The following is an 18,775-nucleotide window of genomic DNA, read 5'->3' on the forward strand; positions in this document are numbered from 1 at the left end:
CCTGAGCAATTCAGAGACACTGATAACATTCTTCAAATAGTACAAGCATTCTCAATCTTCCCTTTCTGAGTTGTTCCTCCTCATTAGCATCAACTCCCTGCCCACTGTGGCTGTTATCTAATCTTCTGAGCTACTGTTGTCCATTTGATATCATAGAGCTAGCTTTTAAAAGAGAAGACTGTTCAAGGCAGACATTCTTTATGAGTTAATCTAGATTGTTCTTTGCTTTAAAGAAGACTTCAGAGGGGATTTTTGGTTTGAGATTGAAAGATTATCTCAGGGCAATAGTTCAGAGATTTATTCGCCTCCATGGCTTCAGAAAGTCTGTAGTCCAGGAGAATTTGAAATTCTGTTCTGGCTTCTCTTTTGATCACGATACCTGTATACAATCCTCAAACTGTTTCATAACAGGAGCCAGGCACCATCCAATTCTTCTGTTCTCATAGCAAAGATGGCAATTATTCCTCGAGGCAATTAGCCACATTTCCATGTCTTCCTCCTACCTTCCTCTCCATCTGTCCCAGACAAAAAGAGACCCACTGGTGTACTTTCTTTATGAAGTACTCAGGGTAGAGTGGCTGCAATGAAACCTCCAGCCACCCCTCAGGGGAAAGATGAGTGGCTTGCTGCTGTCTTAAAGATTGAGAGCCTTGGAAACGCACTGAGCAGTTCTATTCTGTCTTGTAGGGCCGCCATGAGTCAGAATTGCCTGGATGGCAGTGAGTTCTGATTTGTTGTGCTTTTAAGACCCCCGGGTACTACTGGGTGAACAAAGGGGTAGAATAGAAGCACTAAATACATTGAGGCCAATAAACTGAGATGTGCCATGAAACCATGATCCAAATCTTTCGGGCCAAGGACCAACATCCCATGGGGTATCTGTCTGTCCCTTAGCAGACTCAGCAGGAGCCCTGGGGGTATAGTAGTTACTCATTAAGTTGCCAACTACAAGATCAATAGTTCAAAACCACCAGTCTCTCTGAGGGAGAAAGATTTGGCTTTCGACTCCTACAAAGAGTTACAGTCTAAGAAACCCACAGGGCCAACTCTACCCTGTTCTGCAATGTTGCTATGAGTGGGCACCAATGTGATGACAGTGCTTTTAGAGTTTCTGGAAGCACCCTCAATAAGCAGCTACTTAGATTTTTGTTTTGTGTTTCTTTCATTGTTGTAAAAGATAGCATATAACTCTCGTCAATGATGACCTGCTCTTGAAATATGGTTTCAGAGAAAGGGAATAAGGAATAGGAAGGAGACGCCCTGTTCCATGCTGCTGCTCAGAATTTTTGTTTTCATGTCAAAGAGCACACTTGGTGTGCAGTCAGGTCCTGAGGACCAGCTAGGGAAGAGACAAACTCCTGTTCCAATAAGCAGGGTGCTGCAGAAGGTCTGGAGAAGCAAGCACAAGAAACTGGTCACAAGGGTTAACTTCAAGGAAGAGATCGGAGAACTTGGGGATCAGGGAGGGATAAACCCAACCAAATTCACTGTCATGACTTTCATTCTGACACATAGCAAACCTGATTCCTGAGCCTGTAAATCTTTACAGGAGCAGAAAGCTTCATCTTTCTCCTGAGGAGCAGCTGGGGGGTTTCGACTGCTGGCCTTTGGTTAGCAGTCCACCATGTCACCACAATGTCACCAGGGCTCCTTGAAGGGAAGGATGTCGACTCAAGTTCCAATGCCCACCTTTTCATAACTTGGACATGCTGCCCCTTGTCATGTCAGCTATAGACAACACATTCATCTGTACTTCAGTGTACTGGGTGAAACGACAGTATTTGGATTTTTTTACTTCCAGCAAATTACAAGTGGATTAAAAATTATTATTATCCAAAATTTGGAGTTATTGTACATTCACAACTAAGGGGTGAAATACTGTATATATCTTTTTTCATTCGGCCTACCGTATATACTCAAATATAAGCCGACCCGAGTATAAGCCGAGGTACCTAATTATTACCTGGGAAACCAGAAAAACTGATTGGCTCGAGTATAAGCCTAGGGTGGAAAATGCAGAAGCTATTGGTGAGTTTCAATAATCAAAACAAATGAAAATAAAATTACTAAAATTGAGACATCAGAGGGGTAATGTATTTAAATATTTATTTTAAATAAAAACATAAGTGAAAGGACAACAAGTCATTTAACATTAGTAAACCAGCACAGTAAGGTTCAATAGGTTCACCAAAAACAATAAGGTATCAACAATGATACCTTAAGAGTACTATTCCCTCAGCTCAATCAGCAACTAAGCTAAAATGTAAAGAGTTAAAATCCTTCAAAACTGGATTCCTCATCATCATCCATGTCCCAATGCAGAGCTTCAGCTGGTGTGAGGTCATCATAGACACTGTCCTCGCTGGGGTACCACTGACCTGTATATAAGCCAAACCCGTTTTTCAGCACATTTTTTTGTGCTGAAAAACTTGACTTATACGCGAGTATATATGATATATATTGTAGCAATCAGTCAGGCACTGAATCCCATGCTGAGGAAAAGAGAACTAAAAAGTAATGAATATCTGCCACGATAGATACCTTGTTGATATGATTTTTATTACATTATCCTGAAATAAGGCAGAAGCAAACTGGACAAAACTATAATGTCTGCCCACTTCACTAAAGTGGCAACTTTAAGGATAGCTGTTATTGTTGTTGTTGTGAGGTGCCACCCAGTTGGTTCTCTCACAGGGACTCCATGCATGAAAAAAACGAAGCACCACTGGGTGTGGTGCCAGCCTCACAAATGTTCCTATGTTTGAGCCCATTGTTGCAGCCATTGTGTCCATTCATCTCATTGAGGGCCTTTCTCTTTTTCGCTGTCTCTGTACTTCACCAAGCATGATGTCCTTCTCCAGGGACTTGTCTCTCCTGATAACATATCTGAAGTACATGAGATGAGGTATTGCCATCCTGGTTTCTAAGGAGAATTCTGTGTATACTCCTTTCAAGAAAAATTTATTTGTCTTTTTGGAAGTCCAAGATTCTTCAGCAGCACCATAATTAAAATGCATCAATTCTTTGGTCTTCCTTATGCCCATGCATACAAGGCCATGGAAAATACTAGGACTTGGGTGAGGCACACCTTAGTCCTCAAAGTAACATCCTTGCTGTTCCATACTCCTAAGAGGTCTTGTGTGGTAGATCTCCCAATGCGATACATCTTTTGACTTCTTGACTACTGCTTCCTTGAACATTGATTACGGATTCAAGCAAGAGGAAATACATCACCAGTCAAATCATTGTTTTGTTTATCATGATGCTCCCTATTGGTGCAATTGTGAGGACTTTTGTTTGCTTTACATTAACTTGTAATCTATATTGAAGGCTGCAATCCTTGATCTTCATCAGCAAGTGTTTCATGTCCTCCTCAATTTCAGCAAGCAAGGTAGTGTCATCTGCATGTAAAAAGTGGTTAATAAACCTTCCTCTAAACCTGATACCAAATTCTTCTTCATCTAATCTGGCTTTTCTAATTATTTGCTCAGCACAGATTGAATAAGGGTGATGAGAGGATACAACCCTGACACACACCTTTCATGATTTTAAATCATTCAATATCTCCTTGTTCTATTCACACAACTGCCTCTTGATTCACGTACAGGTTCCTGATAAGCACAAATCAGTACTATGGAATTCCCATTCTTCTCCAGCCTATGATTCACACAGTCCCAAGCCTTTGCATAGTCAATAAAACTCAAGTAAGCATCTTTCTGGTAGTCTCTGTTTCAGTCAAGATGGACCTCACATCAGCAATGATATCCCTGTTCCATGTACTCTTCTGAAGGTGGCCTGAATTTCTGGCAGCTCCCTGTCACTATACTGCTGCAACCGTTGAATCCTCTTCAGCAAAATTTAACTGGTATGTGCTATCAATGATAATGTTCTATGATTTGAGTACTCTGTTGGGTCACCTTTCTTTGGAATGGGCATAAATGTGGATCTTTTCCAGTAAGTTACTCACTTACCTGTCTTCCAAATTCCCTGGCAAAGACGAGTGAGTCCTTCCAGTATTGCATCAGCTTATTGAAATATTTTGATTGGCATTCCGTCAATTCTTGGAGGCTTGTTTTTGACTAGTGCCTTCAGAGCAAGTTGGACTTCTTTCTCCCTTCTGTACCACGGGTTCTTGATCATATGCTACCTCTTGAAAAGGTTGAATATAGGTTAGTTCTTCTTGCTACAGTGACTCAATGTATCCTTTGCATTTCTTTCTTTTGTTTCCAACTCTTTAATTATTTATTTTTATTTTTTAAATCATTTTATTGGGGCCTCATACAACTCATCACAATCCTTGAATACATCCATTGTGTCAAGACATTTTTCCAACACTTTTATTGACATATAATTTACATATCATACAATTCTATAGTTCAATTACATCAAGCCTTGCCATCTTCTCTTTGATGCTTCCTGTGCCATACAATATTTTGCCCATAGAATCTTTGATAGTACAACCCCCAGCTTGATCTTTCTCCTTCACTTCTTTCCATTTAAGATACGCTGAGCATGCTCTTGTTTTCTGTTTTTCCAACTCTAGATCTTTGCACATTTCATTATAATACATCGTCTTCTTGTGCTGCCCTTTGAAAATTTATCTTCAACTCTTTGACTCCATAATTTCTTCCATTTGTTTAGCTACTCTACAATTAAGAGCAAATTTCACTCTAAGGATATGCAACAGAGCAGCAAGGGGAGCAAAGCAATGAAGCCCCTGGGGAACACCAAAAAAATACTTTGGGCCCAGGGCACCACACCCCATCAGACTTGACCAGAAAACACTCCTACAGGTAAAAAGACAGACCTGGAACTATGTTTTTTTTGTCATTGGCATTTTTGTTGTTGTATTGTTTTCTTTTGCTCTGTCTTTTCTGTGTGTGTGTGTGTGTGTGTGTGTGTGCTTATTATTGTCTCTGCATGTCTATCTAGATAAGATACATGGGATAAACAATCCAGAACAGAAAACAATGGGACTGACGATTCTAGGGGGACAGGGGAGATGGAGAGGCAGGGGGAAAGGAAGTAGGTGTTAACAAACTCAGGGACAAGGAAACAACAAGTGATCTAAAATCGATGGTGAGGAGGGCATAGGATGCCTGGTAGGGGTTGATCAAGTGCATGTAACTCAGAGGAATTACTGAAACTCAAATGAAGTCAAAACATGATAGTGGGACAAGAAGAAAGTAAAAGGAAATAGAGGAAAGAACTAAGAGGCAAAGGGCATTTATAGAGGTCTAAATAAAGGCATGCACATATGTAAATATATTTATATATGATGATGGGGAAATAGATCAATGTGCATATATTTATAGATAGACATTGGGTCTCCCTCAATGCAAGAACACTTTGTTCTAATAACTTGGTATTCTGTGATGCTCACCTTCCCAACACGATAGTTGAAGACATAAGCAAATGTGATGAAGAAAGCTGATGTTGCCCGGCTATCAAAAGATATAGCATCTGGGGTCTTAAAGGTTTGAAGATTAAAAAGTGGCTATCTAACTGAGAAGAAACAAAGTCCACACCAGCCTGAGTGATCATGAGGTGTCGATGGAATCAGGTATCAGGAATCTAAGATCCAGAACAAAAAGTCATATTGATGTGAATGAGGAGGAATGCGAAGTGGAGACTCAAAGCCCATCTGTAGACAATTGGACAACCCCTTACAGAAGGGTCACAAGGAAAAAAAATGAGCCAGCTAAGGTGTAGTATAGCACTCATGAAACATACAACTTTCTCTAGTTCTTTAATGAGTCCTTCCCCCACTATCATGACCCCAATTCTACCTTATAAATCTGGATATACCAGAGCATGTATATGGGTACAGATAAAAGCTGGAAACACAGGGAATCTTGGACAGTTAAATCCCTCAGGACCGATGTTGAGAGTAGCGATATTAGGAGGGTAAGGGGAAGGTGGGGAAGAAAGGAGGAACCTATCACAATGATCAACATATAACCCCTGAAAGACAACAGAAAAGTCACTAAAGGGAGATATCGGGCAGTGTTAAGACGTGAAATAAAAATAATAATTTATAAATTATCAAGGGTTCATGAGGGAGAGAGACTGGGGGAGGGAGAGAAAATGTGTATACCAAGGGCTCAAGTAGAAAGAAAAATGTTTTGAATATGATGGCAACAAATATACAAATGTGCTTAACACAATGGATGGATGGTTGGATGGATTGTGATAAGAGTTGTAATCTGAACACACAGGAGCAAATGAAGGGGGAGTAGAAGAGAGTGGAGCACATCCTGGCCCACCAGGCCTTGAGGACAATGACCTCAATTAGAGTAGCCAGTATACAGAGAGGACCACATGGCCAGTCCCACTATGAGATACTGACCCATGGCCCTGCAGGGAACAGCACCGGAGACACAGTGTGGAAATTGCGCCTGACCTGATCCCACCACACAGAGGCAAAGCACTGGGGGAGTGCAGCAGAACAGCAAGGGAATGGAGTGGCAAGGTCCCCAGGGAATGCTGAAGGTGGGCTTTGGGGCCAAGGCGTGGTGCCCCAAAAGACTGGACTGGAAAACACTCCTAAAGGCAAACAAATGATCCTTGAACTAACTACAAGCTTTTCTTTCTGTGTTGTTTTGTTCTTTGTCAGTGCTTTGTTGTTGTTGGTTTTGTTCTGTCTTGTTTTTGTGCATGTTATTATCTCCGCAGGTCTATCTAAATAAGATAGGCTGGGTAAACAATCTAGAGGAGAAAACAACGGGACCGACAGCTGGGGGGAAGGGGGGGGACATGGGATAGCGGGAGGTGGGAGGAAAGGAAGTGGTGTTAAACCCAGGGAGAAGGAAACAACAAGTGTTCCAAATTGGTGGTGAGATGGGTGTGGGAGGCCTGGTAGGGCATGATCAAGGGTAATGTAATAAAGAGGTATTGCTGAAACCCAGGTGGGGATGGAGCATGATAGTGGGACAGGAGGAAAGTCAAAGGAAATAGAGGAAAGAGCTGGGAGGGAAAGGGCATTTATAGAGGTCTAGACAAAGACATGTACATATGCAAATATATATGTGAGGATGGGGAAATAGATCTATGTGCCTATATTTATAGGTTTAGTATTAAGGTAGCAGAAGGACCTCGGGCCTCCACTCAAGTACTCCCTCAATGCAAGAATACTTTCTTCTATTAAATTTGCCTTCTATGATGTTCACCCTTCCGACAAAACTGCTGAATACAAAGTGGGTGAATAAGCAAATGTGGTGAAGAAAGCTGATGGTGCCTAGCTATCCAAAGATATAGCGTCTGGGGTCTTAAAGGCTTGAAGGTAAACAAGCGTCCATCTAGCTCAGAAAAAACAAAGTCCACATGGAAGAAGCACACCAACCTGTGTGATCACAAGGTGCCGAAGGAATCAGTTATCAGGCATCAAAGAACAAAAAATCATATCATTGGGTGCACAACTCCATGATACGATTGCTGAGGCAAATGGGTGCATAAGCAAATGTGGCGAAGAAAGCTGATGGTGCCCGGCTATCAAAAGAGATAGTGTCTGGGGTCTTAAAGGCTTGAAGGTGAACAAGCGGCCATCTAGCTCAAATGCAACAAAGCCCACATGAAAGAAACATACCAGCCTGTGCGATCACGAGGTGTCGAATGAATCAGATATAAGGCATCATCAGAACAAAAAAAAAATCTTACCATAGTGAATGAAGGGGAAAGTGCAGAGTGGAGACCCAAAGCCCATTTGTCGGCCACTGGAGATCCCCTTTCAGACAGGTCTAGGGGAGGAGATGAGTCAGTCAAGGTGCGATGTAGCAACGATGAAAAATACAACTTTCCTCTAGTTCCTAAAAGCTTCCTCCTCCTCGCCCACCCCCACTATCATGATCCGAATTATATCTTTCTTGTCTGGCTAGACCAGAGAATGTACACTGGTATAGATAGGAGCTGGAGGCACAGGGAATCCAGGGTGGATGATGCCTTCAGGACCAGGGGCGTGAGGGGCGATACTGGGAGGGTAGAGGGAGAATGAGTTGGAAAGAGGTAACAGATTATAAGGATCTACATGTGACCTCCTCCCTGGGGGGCAGACAATAGAAAAGTGGGTGAAAGGAGATGTCGGACAGGCGAAGATATAGCAAAATAATAATTTATAAATTATCAAGAGTTTCTGAGGGAGGGGGGAGCAGGGAGGGAGGGGAAAAATGAGAACCTGATGCCAAGAGCTTAGGTGGAGAGCAAGTGTTTTGAGAATGATGAGGGCAATGAATGTACAGATGTGCTTTACACAATTGATGTATGTGTGGATTGTGATAAGAGTTGTATGAGCCCCTAATAAAATGATGAAAACAAAAATAAATTAATTAATCAATAATAGTTGTACAAGTTCCCCCAAAAAATATTTTAAAAATAGGAAGTTTCAGAGGTTCTTCTGACATCTACTTTGATTTTTTCTTGCATTCCTGTCTTTTTAATGACATTTTGCTTTCTTCATGAATGACGTTCTTGATATCCTCCTACAGCTTATTATTAGTGTTCAATGCATCAGATTTATTCTTGAGCTATTCTCCATATTCAGGTGGGATATACTCAGTGTCATATTTTAGTTATTGTGGACTTTTTCCCATTTTCTTCAGCTTTCACCTGAACTCATATATGAGCAATCAAAGATTTGTTCCACAGTTGACTCATGGTCTTGTTTTAGCTGCTAATTTTTATTTTCTCCATTCTTCCCACAGATACAGTCAATTTCTTCCCACAGATACAGTCAATTTGATTTCCATGTGTATATTCACTATGTTGTTGAGAAAAAGATATTTTCAGTGAAGAAGTTGTTGGTCTTGCAAAATTCTATCATGGGATCTCCAGATTTGCTTCTATCACCAAGGCCATATTTTCCAATGCTATTCCTTCCTCTTTGTTTCTAACTTTTACATTCCAATTACTAATAATTATCAATTCATCTTGATTACATGTTTGGCCAATTCTTCAATCATAGCTTTAGTTATTCATACATAAATGTGAATAATAATTGTATTGACTGAATTTCCTAATATGCAGATAGTATTATACTTCAAGATAGATTTTGAAATGTCCTTTTAAAAAAAACATTTTATTAGGGACTCATACAACTCTTTTTTAAAATTTTCTTTCTTTATTAGCTAAAATTCTATATCAATTCCATGCTGATAAATACCACCATCATTTAATCAGTTTCATCTAAGTTAATACAGACTCATACAACTCTTATCACAATCCATACATACATCAATTGTGTAAAGCACATCTATACATTCTTTACCCTCATCATTTTCAAAGCATTTGCTCTCCACTTAAGCCATTGGCATCAGGTCCTCTTTTTTTCCCCTCCCTCCCCGCTCCCCCCTCCCTCATGAGCCCTTGACAATTTATAAATTATTATTTTGTCATATCTTGCCCTGTCCAACGGAAGTGTCATTTTTAACAATGACTACAGCACCATTCTTAGAGAATTGTGTCATTCCTTGCATAGTAAACCATGTGATTGTCTGATTCCAAATGGTCAATACCAGTCCACATCAGCTGACTAAAATTTCTCTAGGATCGAGGTCTTTATGTGTTTCATTTCATTTTTGAGGACTTCCAATTTTCCTAGATTCATACATCACATATTTCAAATTCTAATTATTAATTGATGTTTGCAACTGTTTTTTCTCATTTTGAATTGTGCCAAATAAGTAAAGAAAATCCCGACGTCTTTATTCCATCCAAGTCATTATCGGCCACTCTACCTTGACAAGGCAGCTCTTCCTCAGTCATGTTTTGAGCACCTTCCAATCTGAGGGGTTCATCTTGTGGCACTATATCTGACAATATTCTGCTGCTATCCATAGGATGTTCAGTGGGTAATTCTTTAGTAGTGGACAGCGACTTCCTTCTTTGTGGTCTGGTTGGAGTCTGGAAGCTCTACTGAAACCTTTTCACTTTGGGTGACGCTGCTGGCTTTTAAATACCAGTGACATAGTTTCCAACAACACACAAGCCACGACAGTGTGACAGACTGACAGACAAGTGATGGTTAAGGATAATTAGAGTTATTAAAAATATAACAAAAATATAAATTACATTGAAATGTCTGGCAGCAAATTTATGGCTAGGAAGTTTAAGCATTTCATGGCATAAATGACAACAGAGACCTTCTATCCAGGAGTAAATAATCCCCTGCCTTGTTTTAAGGCTACTCATTGTGCTGCTAACTGCAATTTCAACAGTTCAAACTCATTAGCCACTCCAACAGAGAATGACAGGACTTTCTACTCCCATAAGGAGTTGCAATTCCAAAACTCAGAGGGGGCAGTTCTACTCTGTCCTATAGGGTTGCTATGAATCAGAATCTACTCGAAGGCCATGAGTTGGTCACTTGGTTGGTGACATAAAGGGTTGTAAGTTGGCCTGCTAACTGTAAACTCAGCAGTTTAAACCCACCAGCTGCTCCGCCAAAGAAAGATGAGACTTTCTACTCCCATAAAGGTTTACAGTCTCAGAAACCCACAGGGGCAGTTCTAATCTGTCCTATACTGCCACTATGAGTCAGAAACAACTCAATGGCAGTGAGTTTTGTCTGTTTTTTATATTGTTTAAATGTGAATATAATCATGATAGAAAAAAAGAAGCGATCCTGGGTCTGAAAAGAAATGTTTTATTGAGAACTGTTTCGACAAAATTCCCACATTTCCCCAAATGTCACAAATTACAAAACAAACACAGACGTTTCCCTTGCCCACATGGAGCCCTTCACCTGACCTCTAAGACCCTTGGGAACTTGAAGGCACTGACCAGACCCCTGGCCACCCTAGATAAACTGTTTTCATTCTGATGGACCTGCCCGTAGCAACTCCAAAGAAACTGGCTGTAAGTCCTGCTGATGAACCTCACACTGCTGGCACTTCCTAGCACATCTTCCTTCTACTCTCTGAATTCATTTGCACAGAAGCTAAGCTGACTCCAAAGGTGGCGTGTACTTTTCTTTTTTTGATTTTGATAAGTCATTTTATTGGGGACTTGTATTGCTTTTATCACAATCCATGCATACATCCATTGTGTCAAGCACATTTGTACATTCGTTGCCTTCATCATTCTCAAAACATTTGCTTTCTATTTGAGCCCTTGGTATCATCTCCTCATTTTTCTCCTCCTTCCCTCCCTCCCTCCCTCCCTCCCTCCCTCCCTCCCCCCTTCCTCATGAACCCTTGATAATTTATAAATTATCATTATTTTCATATCTTATAGGTGTCTGCTGTCTCCCTCCTCCTGTTTCTGTGGTTCGTCATCCTGTGGGTGGTGGTGGTTATACTTTGATCATTGCGATCGATTCCCCCTTTCTACCCCCACCTTCTCCCTACCCTCATGGTATTGCTACTCCTAGTACTGTTACTGAGGAGGTTGTCTTTCCTGGATTCTCTGTTATTGAGAGCTCTTATCTGTACCAGTGTATATGTTCTGGTCTAGCTGTTTTTGTAAGGTAGACCTGGGGTCACGATAGTGGTGGTGGGGAGCACGGGGAAGCAGTAAAGAACTAGAGGAATATTGTGTTTCTTTGGTGCTATACTGCACCCTGGCTAGTTTGTCTCTCCTTGTGACACCCTCCTGTGAGGGAATGTCAAATTGTCTACAGATGGGCTTTGCGTCTCCTCTCCCCCACACCCCCACATTCATATCGATAATATTGTTTGTTTGGGGTCTTCTGATGCCTGATACCTGATCCCGTTGACACCTTTTGATCACACAGGATGGTGTGCTTCTTCCATGTAGGCTTTGTTGCTTTCCATCTAGATGGCTGCTTGTTTATCTTCAAGCCTTTAAGACCCCAGATGCTATATCTTTTAATACCTAGGCACCATCAGCTTCCTTCACATTTGCTTACGTACCCATTTTGCCTTCAGCAATTTAGTTGGGAAGGTGAGCATCACAAGTTATTAGAACAAAGTATTGAGGGAGGACTTGAGTAGAGTCCCTATGTCCATCTGCTACCTTAAAACTTAACATATAAATGTATGTACATAGATCTATTTCCCTAGCATTATATGTAAATATATTTTATGGGAGCACAACAGGTTGCTTTGAATTGATGGGGAGGAGGGAGACTGTTAGGGAGGAATGAGGAGATTGGCCAGTGAAACAGCAAAGGAAGAGCAGCAGCACACCTTGTGCCCACCATCCTTCACCAGGAGAGGGTAGAGTTGCTGGTAAAATCTTTCACCAAAGCAGACAGATTCCACCAGGTTGAACAAGATGCTTTTAATCTCAATTGGATCCAACTTCTGTCTGCCATGCAGGAATCTGACCATTGGCCTAACCTGCCTATCTTGATTATAGACTCGTGGATTCCCTGTGCCTCCATATGCCCTATCCAGCCCTGCAAGGTAGAATTCGGATCATGGTAGTTGGTACTACCTCGCACCCTGACTGACCCATCTCCTCTCCTAAACTCCTCCACTCTGCACTTCCCCCTTCATTCAATATGATATATATATATATATGTATATATATATATGTATATATATATATATATGTATATATATATATACACACACACACATATATATATATATCTATTTTTTTGCAATGCCTTATACCTGGTCCCTTTGGCACCTGTGATCGCACTAGCTGGTGTGCTTCTTCCATGTGGGCTTTTTTGCTTCTGAGCTAGATGGCCGCTTGTTCACCTTCAAGCCTTTAAGACCCCAGACACTATCTCTTTTGATAGCCGGGCACCATCAGCTTTCTTCGCCACATTTGCTTATGCACCCATTTGTCTTCAGCGCTACTATCATGGAGGTGTGCAGCCAATGATATGATTTTTTGTTCTTTGATGCCTGATAACTGATCCCTTTGGGACCACGCGATCACACAGGCTGGTGTGTTCTTCCATGTGGGCTTTGTTGCTTCTGAGCTAGATGGCCGCTTGTTTATCTTCAAGCCTTTAAGACCCCAGTCACTATCTCTTTTGATAGCTGGGCACCATCAGCTATCTTCACCACATTTACTTGTTCACCCAAAGGCACATGAGGGAGGGAGGAGCGGGAAGGGAGGGGAAAAAAAAGAGGACCTGATGCAAAGGGCTTAAGTGGAGAGCAAATGCTTTGAGAATGATTAGGGCAAAGAATGTACAGATGTGCTTTATACAACTGATGTATGTATATGTATGGATTGTGATAAGAGTTGTAGGAGCGCCTAATAAAATGCAATAAAAGAAAAGAGGGGAAAAAAAGAAAATGATGAGGGCAAAGAATGTACGGATGTGCTTTATACAATTGATGTATGTATGGATTGTGATAAGAGTTGCATGAGCCCCTAATAAAATGTTTAAAAATAAAGAATGGCAACTCCATCCACTGAACTCACTCCGTACAATATTGTTGGGCAAAGAAGTATTTAAATGCTTTTGATGGTGATGGTTACGGTGAAAAAATGGAATCCAAATGGCTGTTGACAAGTTTCATTGTAACCACTTTTATAACCCCATTATTAAAGATATGAATATCCTTCTATTTCTAAACAAGAGGTAATCACATGTCAAAAACCTCTTCGTCCCTCACTTATTTTGTTAGAATGCTATTGTCATTTATGCTCCATCTTTCCCAGCTTGGTATGCATTAGTTACTATGGAAACATTAGGATACCACAGTTTGAGGGTATCAACATTCACAAGTTCTGTTAGAGTACCAAGCAGATTTACATCAAGGTGTTTGGGTAGGGCATTGTTGCTGAAGGTTATAAATGAATGCAAAACCAAATGACGAACACATGCCTTACTCAGACAATGCCATCGATGAGGTAGGGCGCTCTCATCTGCCCTCTATGTGTACCAGAGTGCTGACTGCAGTTATCAATGAAGCTTATCAAGTAAAGGTATTTATGCACAGCAACATCACAATGGTTTCTTTTAACTCACAACTTTCAAAGAATCATTTTAAAAGTCAGTCAAGATTGATTGACACTACATGCACACAGTACACACATACCTACCACATACATCAGATATACTATACACATTCCAGCCACCAAATTTGCAATCCTACATGGATGTGTACCTATTCTGCTGTCTTTCTTCCTACTAGATGAGGGTCCCGAACAAGTAATTTACCTTCATTTCAACTATCATACATAGACTGAAGACTCCTAAATAAGTGTCTCTTTGTCCAGAGTTTCACATTTGTGTGTGTTTGTATGTACCTACTATTCATCTCCACCACAACACTCAGCTAGAATATGGCAATCATCTTTGATGCCTCCCTTTTACTGAGCAGAGCTTGCAGAAGTTTCACAGAAGTGAGAGGAGGAAAATGGATCGCAAGTACCATGAGAAAGGCAGAGCCCTAGTTAACACCACAAAATGTCAGCTCAGAACTCCCCACCACACACACACACACACACACATACACATACACATACAAAGGAATACAAATGGGAAATCTCTCAGTCCTCTAAAGACAAGAGATCAAGTTCAATCTCTAATTAAATTAATGTGATCTATCCCTACTTTATGGAGCCACAGAAGTGCTGTTGAGTAAGCATTGGGCTGCTGATCACACAGTCAGCAGTTCAAGTCCACAAAGTGCTTTGGAGGGAAAAAGAGGACGCTATCTGTTTTCCTTTGGTTGTACATAAGGTAGCTATTGAGTCAAAATCAAATTGGTGACCATGGTTTGGTTTGGATCCCTACTTTGAGTGCCTGGCAGATAAATATTAAAGCCCCTTGAAGAAGATATCATCATCCAGCAGCTCAAATTATCTTTGTAAGTTTTATATAATGTCCAGCATTTAGTCAATAATAATGAAGCTTGTCAAAAGACAACCATGAACTGAAAATCAAGAGAGAAATAGACAATAGATGCAGATCAGCAGACGATTCAGATACTGGCCTTCTCAGAGATAGACTTTTAAATAATATTTTAATATGTTCATAAAGTTCAATGACATAAAGGGGAATTTCAGCAATGGAATATTGACTTTTTATAGGAGGATTGACCAATTAGTAAGTGTGTTAGTACAGGTTGACTAGAGAAACAAATTCATAGACACTCATGTGTAAGAAAGAGCTTTATATAAAGAGTAATTGTATATATTAAGATATGTGTTAGTCCGGGTGCTTTAGAGAAACAAATCCACAGAAACTCATGTATAAAAGAGAGTTTTATATAAAGTGCAAGTGCACATCAAGAATACACCCCAATCCAGTGCTGCCCAAACCCACAAGTCCAACATTAACCCCTTATGTTCAACACCAATTCACACAGTCCTCCTCCATCTCACAAAACACACACTTGGATCTGCAGGAGGAAAGTCGAACCAGTGAGTGTGTAAGCATCCCAGCGCTGGCAGGGGTCTCCACATGGCTGATCCAGCACCCAGGGCTGCATCGGGGTAGGTTCATGTGGTTTCTCCTCGGGGATGTCTTGCAGGAAATGAGCCTTGTCAGCTGGTACAGGGAAATGGTTAAGGCAGTTGCAGCTTTGTCCGACCATCAGAAAACCAGAGACCCGAGAACTAGAAAGGCGAGGCTTACCAAGTCATTTATCCCTCCACCCTTCAATTAACCCCACGTGTGTCTATTGGCCAATTGGCACAGTGAACTAGCTATCTCAGAAAACATCCCAACCCAGTTCATATCAAGTCCATATTAGCCTATATGACCAATACCATTTGTAAATTCCTCTTCAGACTCACACAACACATTCAATGATGCTGAATGCAGGAAGATCATAGGCCAGTGGGTGAAAAGTTTTGTAGATCCAATGGCGGAAGAAACATCTCAGTGCTGGTGTGGGTCTCCACGTGGCTTCTCCAGCTCCTGGACTCTGGTTCCATCAGCATAACTCCATGTGGCTTGTCAACAGGAATGTCTCACAGGGAGAGAGTGTGTGTCCTGCCTGCAGGGAGGAAGACAGGAGTTCCCAGAATCCTCAGAAGAAGGCCGTGCCCACACAGAGGCCTCATTGCCTATAACCTGATTGACAGACTGGACTTCATCCCTTCCTCTAGTTGACAATAGATTATGTAACTGCAACAGTGAGTATGTTATGGAGAATTGAGACCAGGTTTCTCCCCATTGGCACAATGACAGGGCTTGGTTCAATAACACCCTCCTGGCAATGCCCAGCACCCAAGTCTTAGTTTCTAAATATCATTCCTCACGAAAAAGAAACAAGGTTCCACAAGGAGGATATGGTAGTTACATAATCTGGTGTCAATTTGGTACTTGAGGGGATTAAGAGTGAAGGGGAGGAGTCTAGTCTGTCAAACAGGTCACAGCCAATGAGGCCTCTGTAGGCATGACCTTCCCCTAAGGATTCTGGGAAAACTCTGGTATTTCCTACTTGGAGGCAGGAGAGACTCTCTCACTACATCACTCCCTTGGAGACACACTACTGACAAGACATATGGCACTATGCCCTGGAAGCTGGAGAAGCCACATGGACCTACTCTGATGCAGCCCTGAAGCTGCAGATGCCACGTGAAGACCCTTGCCAGTGCTGAGATGCTTACAACACTACTGGATCCAAAGACTTTCTACCCACTGGCCTATGATCTTCTTGCACTCAACGTCATTGCATGTGTTTCGTGAGTGTGAAGAGGACTTTATAGATTGGTATCAAACATACAGGCTACTATCGAACTTATGGACTTGATCTAGACTGGGTTGGATGTTTCCTCAATATTTAACTGCTCTTGTATATAAATCTATTTCTTATTCACAAGACTTTCTATGGATTTGTTTCTCTAGTCTACCCAGACTAACACAGGGGAAAAATCAAAACAAAACCTAATACTAGGGTCAGGGAAGGAACAATTCAAGTTGAACTTGGCACTTCTTTCTATTCCTAAAGATAAAGAAGTGCTAAGAGAATTATGAGGAAATGTCAAAAAAAGATACACAGAAGCCAGCTTACAGGCTTCCTTCCAAAGACCAATTTTTTCCAATGACTATACTTAAGCATCACAATAAATAACAACAGCAATAGATTGAAACACATCGAATAAAATAGGAAACCATGAGTCCATACCGATCTAAATAAATGAATTCATAAATGAGAAGTTCAATGAGAAACTGCATGGGGGTCTTCATAAAGTTCATGGGAAAAAATCTACTATCAGATAAACCAAAGATGGAAAACATTTTACAAAATAGTGGTACCATTTACAAAACATTTTAAAATAATATTATATGCACAGGTCCTGGAAGTTAAGGGAAGACAAAGTAATTCCTGTAGATTAAGCAAAAATCCACTGACGAAAAGTGAAATTCAACTCATAGCAACCCTATAGGACAGAGTAGAACTACCCTGTGGGTTTCCAAGACTGTAAATCTTTTTATGCGAAATCATTTTTTGGGGGGGCTCTTACAGCTCTTATAACATTCCATACATCAATTGTGTCAAGCATATTTGTACATATGTTGCCATCCACCCTCGTTTCTGTTGTTCATCCCCCTGGGTGGGGGAGGTATGTAAATCTATAAGGGCGCAGAGAGCCTCATCTTTCTCTTGCAGCGTGCCTAGTGGGTTTGAATTGCTGACCTGTGGTTAACAGCCCAAGCCAGCATATTGAAGGTTAAATAGACATGTTAACCCCATGCTAGGTGATGGCACTGATTTGGCTTCTTTGGCTATAAAGGACATTACTGGGGGGTGGGGGGGATGACAGATCTTGGATGAACCCTGAAGATTGCATGGTATTGATGAACCAATAAGCAGACCTGGTGGTGCGATGGTTAGGTGATTGGCTGCAGACTGAACCTATTCAGCAACTTCATAAGCAGCAAGACCTGGGAAGATATTACAGCCTGGAAAACCAAAGGGGTTTGCTACTCTGTCACAATGGGGGATAGGGGGACCTATCAGTCAAAAATCAACAGCACTTTCACAAGAAGAATCCATCAACACTAATTTTTTTCTTGTGATTGTAGTAGGTGTGAGAGTTTGCAGATCAAATTACGGTAGTTTTCCATTCAGCTGTTTTTCCTTTACTTTTCTATTTTTTTTATTCAATGACTTCCTCTCCCTTACCCTCCCACCCCTGATAACCATCAAATTAAATATATATATAACTTTTTGTAATAGTGGTCTCAAAAGTTATTTGCTCTTTTGTGATTGACTAATGTCACTCAGCATGATGTTCTCCAGGTTCATTCATGTGAGGAGGGGTTTCACAGATGGATTGCTCTTCTTTAATTTGATGTTACGTTTGTATGCACTGAAGTTCATTTATCCATTCTGCCATTGATGGGCATTTAGATTGGCTCTATCTTTTTGCTTCTATGAATAGTTTATACCCATTTCATAGCGTGATATGAGCTATAATCCCCTCACTATAACAGCAGTCTTCCCATTGTCTCCCTGAACTCGCTATTTTCATTCATCTTCCTTTCCTGCCCCTTCCTGCCTCCTGAGCTTTGTGTCTGGGTAACTGCTTCCTGCTGGTCTTGTCTGGCTGATTGTACTGAGCAATACTTTGCTCCATGGTGCTATTATTCACTCGACAGGACTGTCTGTAGTTTGTCAACATTCATTTTCTGATGCTGATGCCAATAACAGAATCTTTGTTTCTTATGAAATGCATATGAAAGCATCTGGAAATGATAGGGCAGCATGTGAGCAACTTACAAGGTTCCTGGGGGATGAGGGGGAGGTGTTTCTTTCTACTTGACTTATAACTTTGACGCAGAGTTGAGATTGCCTTGTGGAGTTTAAAATACATAAGGAATCAAAAAGCCATGACAACAAGAGCATGTTACAACAGTTCGATCGACAGGGAAATAAATTGAGTTCTAGCCATG

The sequence above is a fragment of the Tenrec ecaudatus genome, chromosome X (assembly GCF_050624435.1).
Source record: "Tenrec ecaudatus isolate mTenEca1 chromosome X, mTenEca1.hap1, whole genome shotgun sequence".
In the NCBI taxonomy this organism is placed as follows: Eukaryota; Metazoa; Chordata; class Mammalia; order Afrosoricida; family Tenrecidae; genus Tenrec; species Tenrec ecaudatus.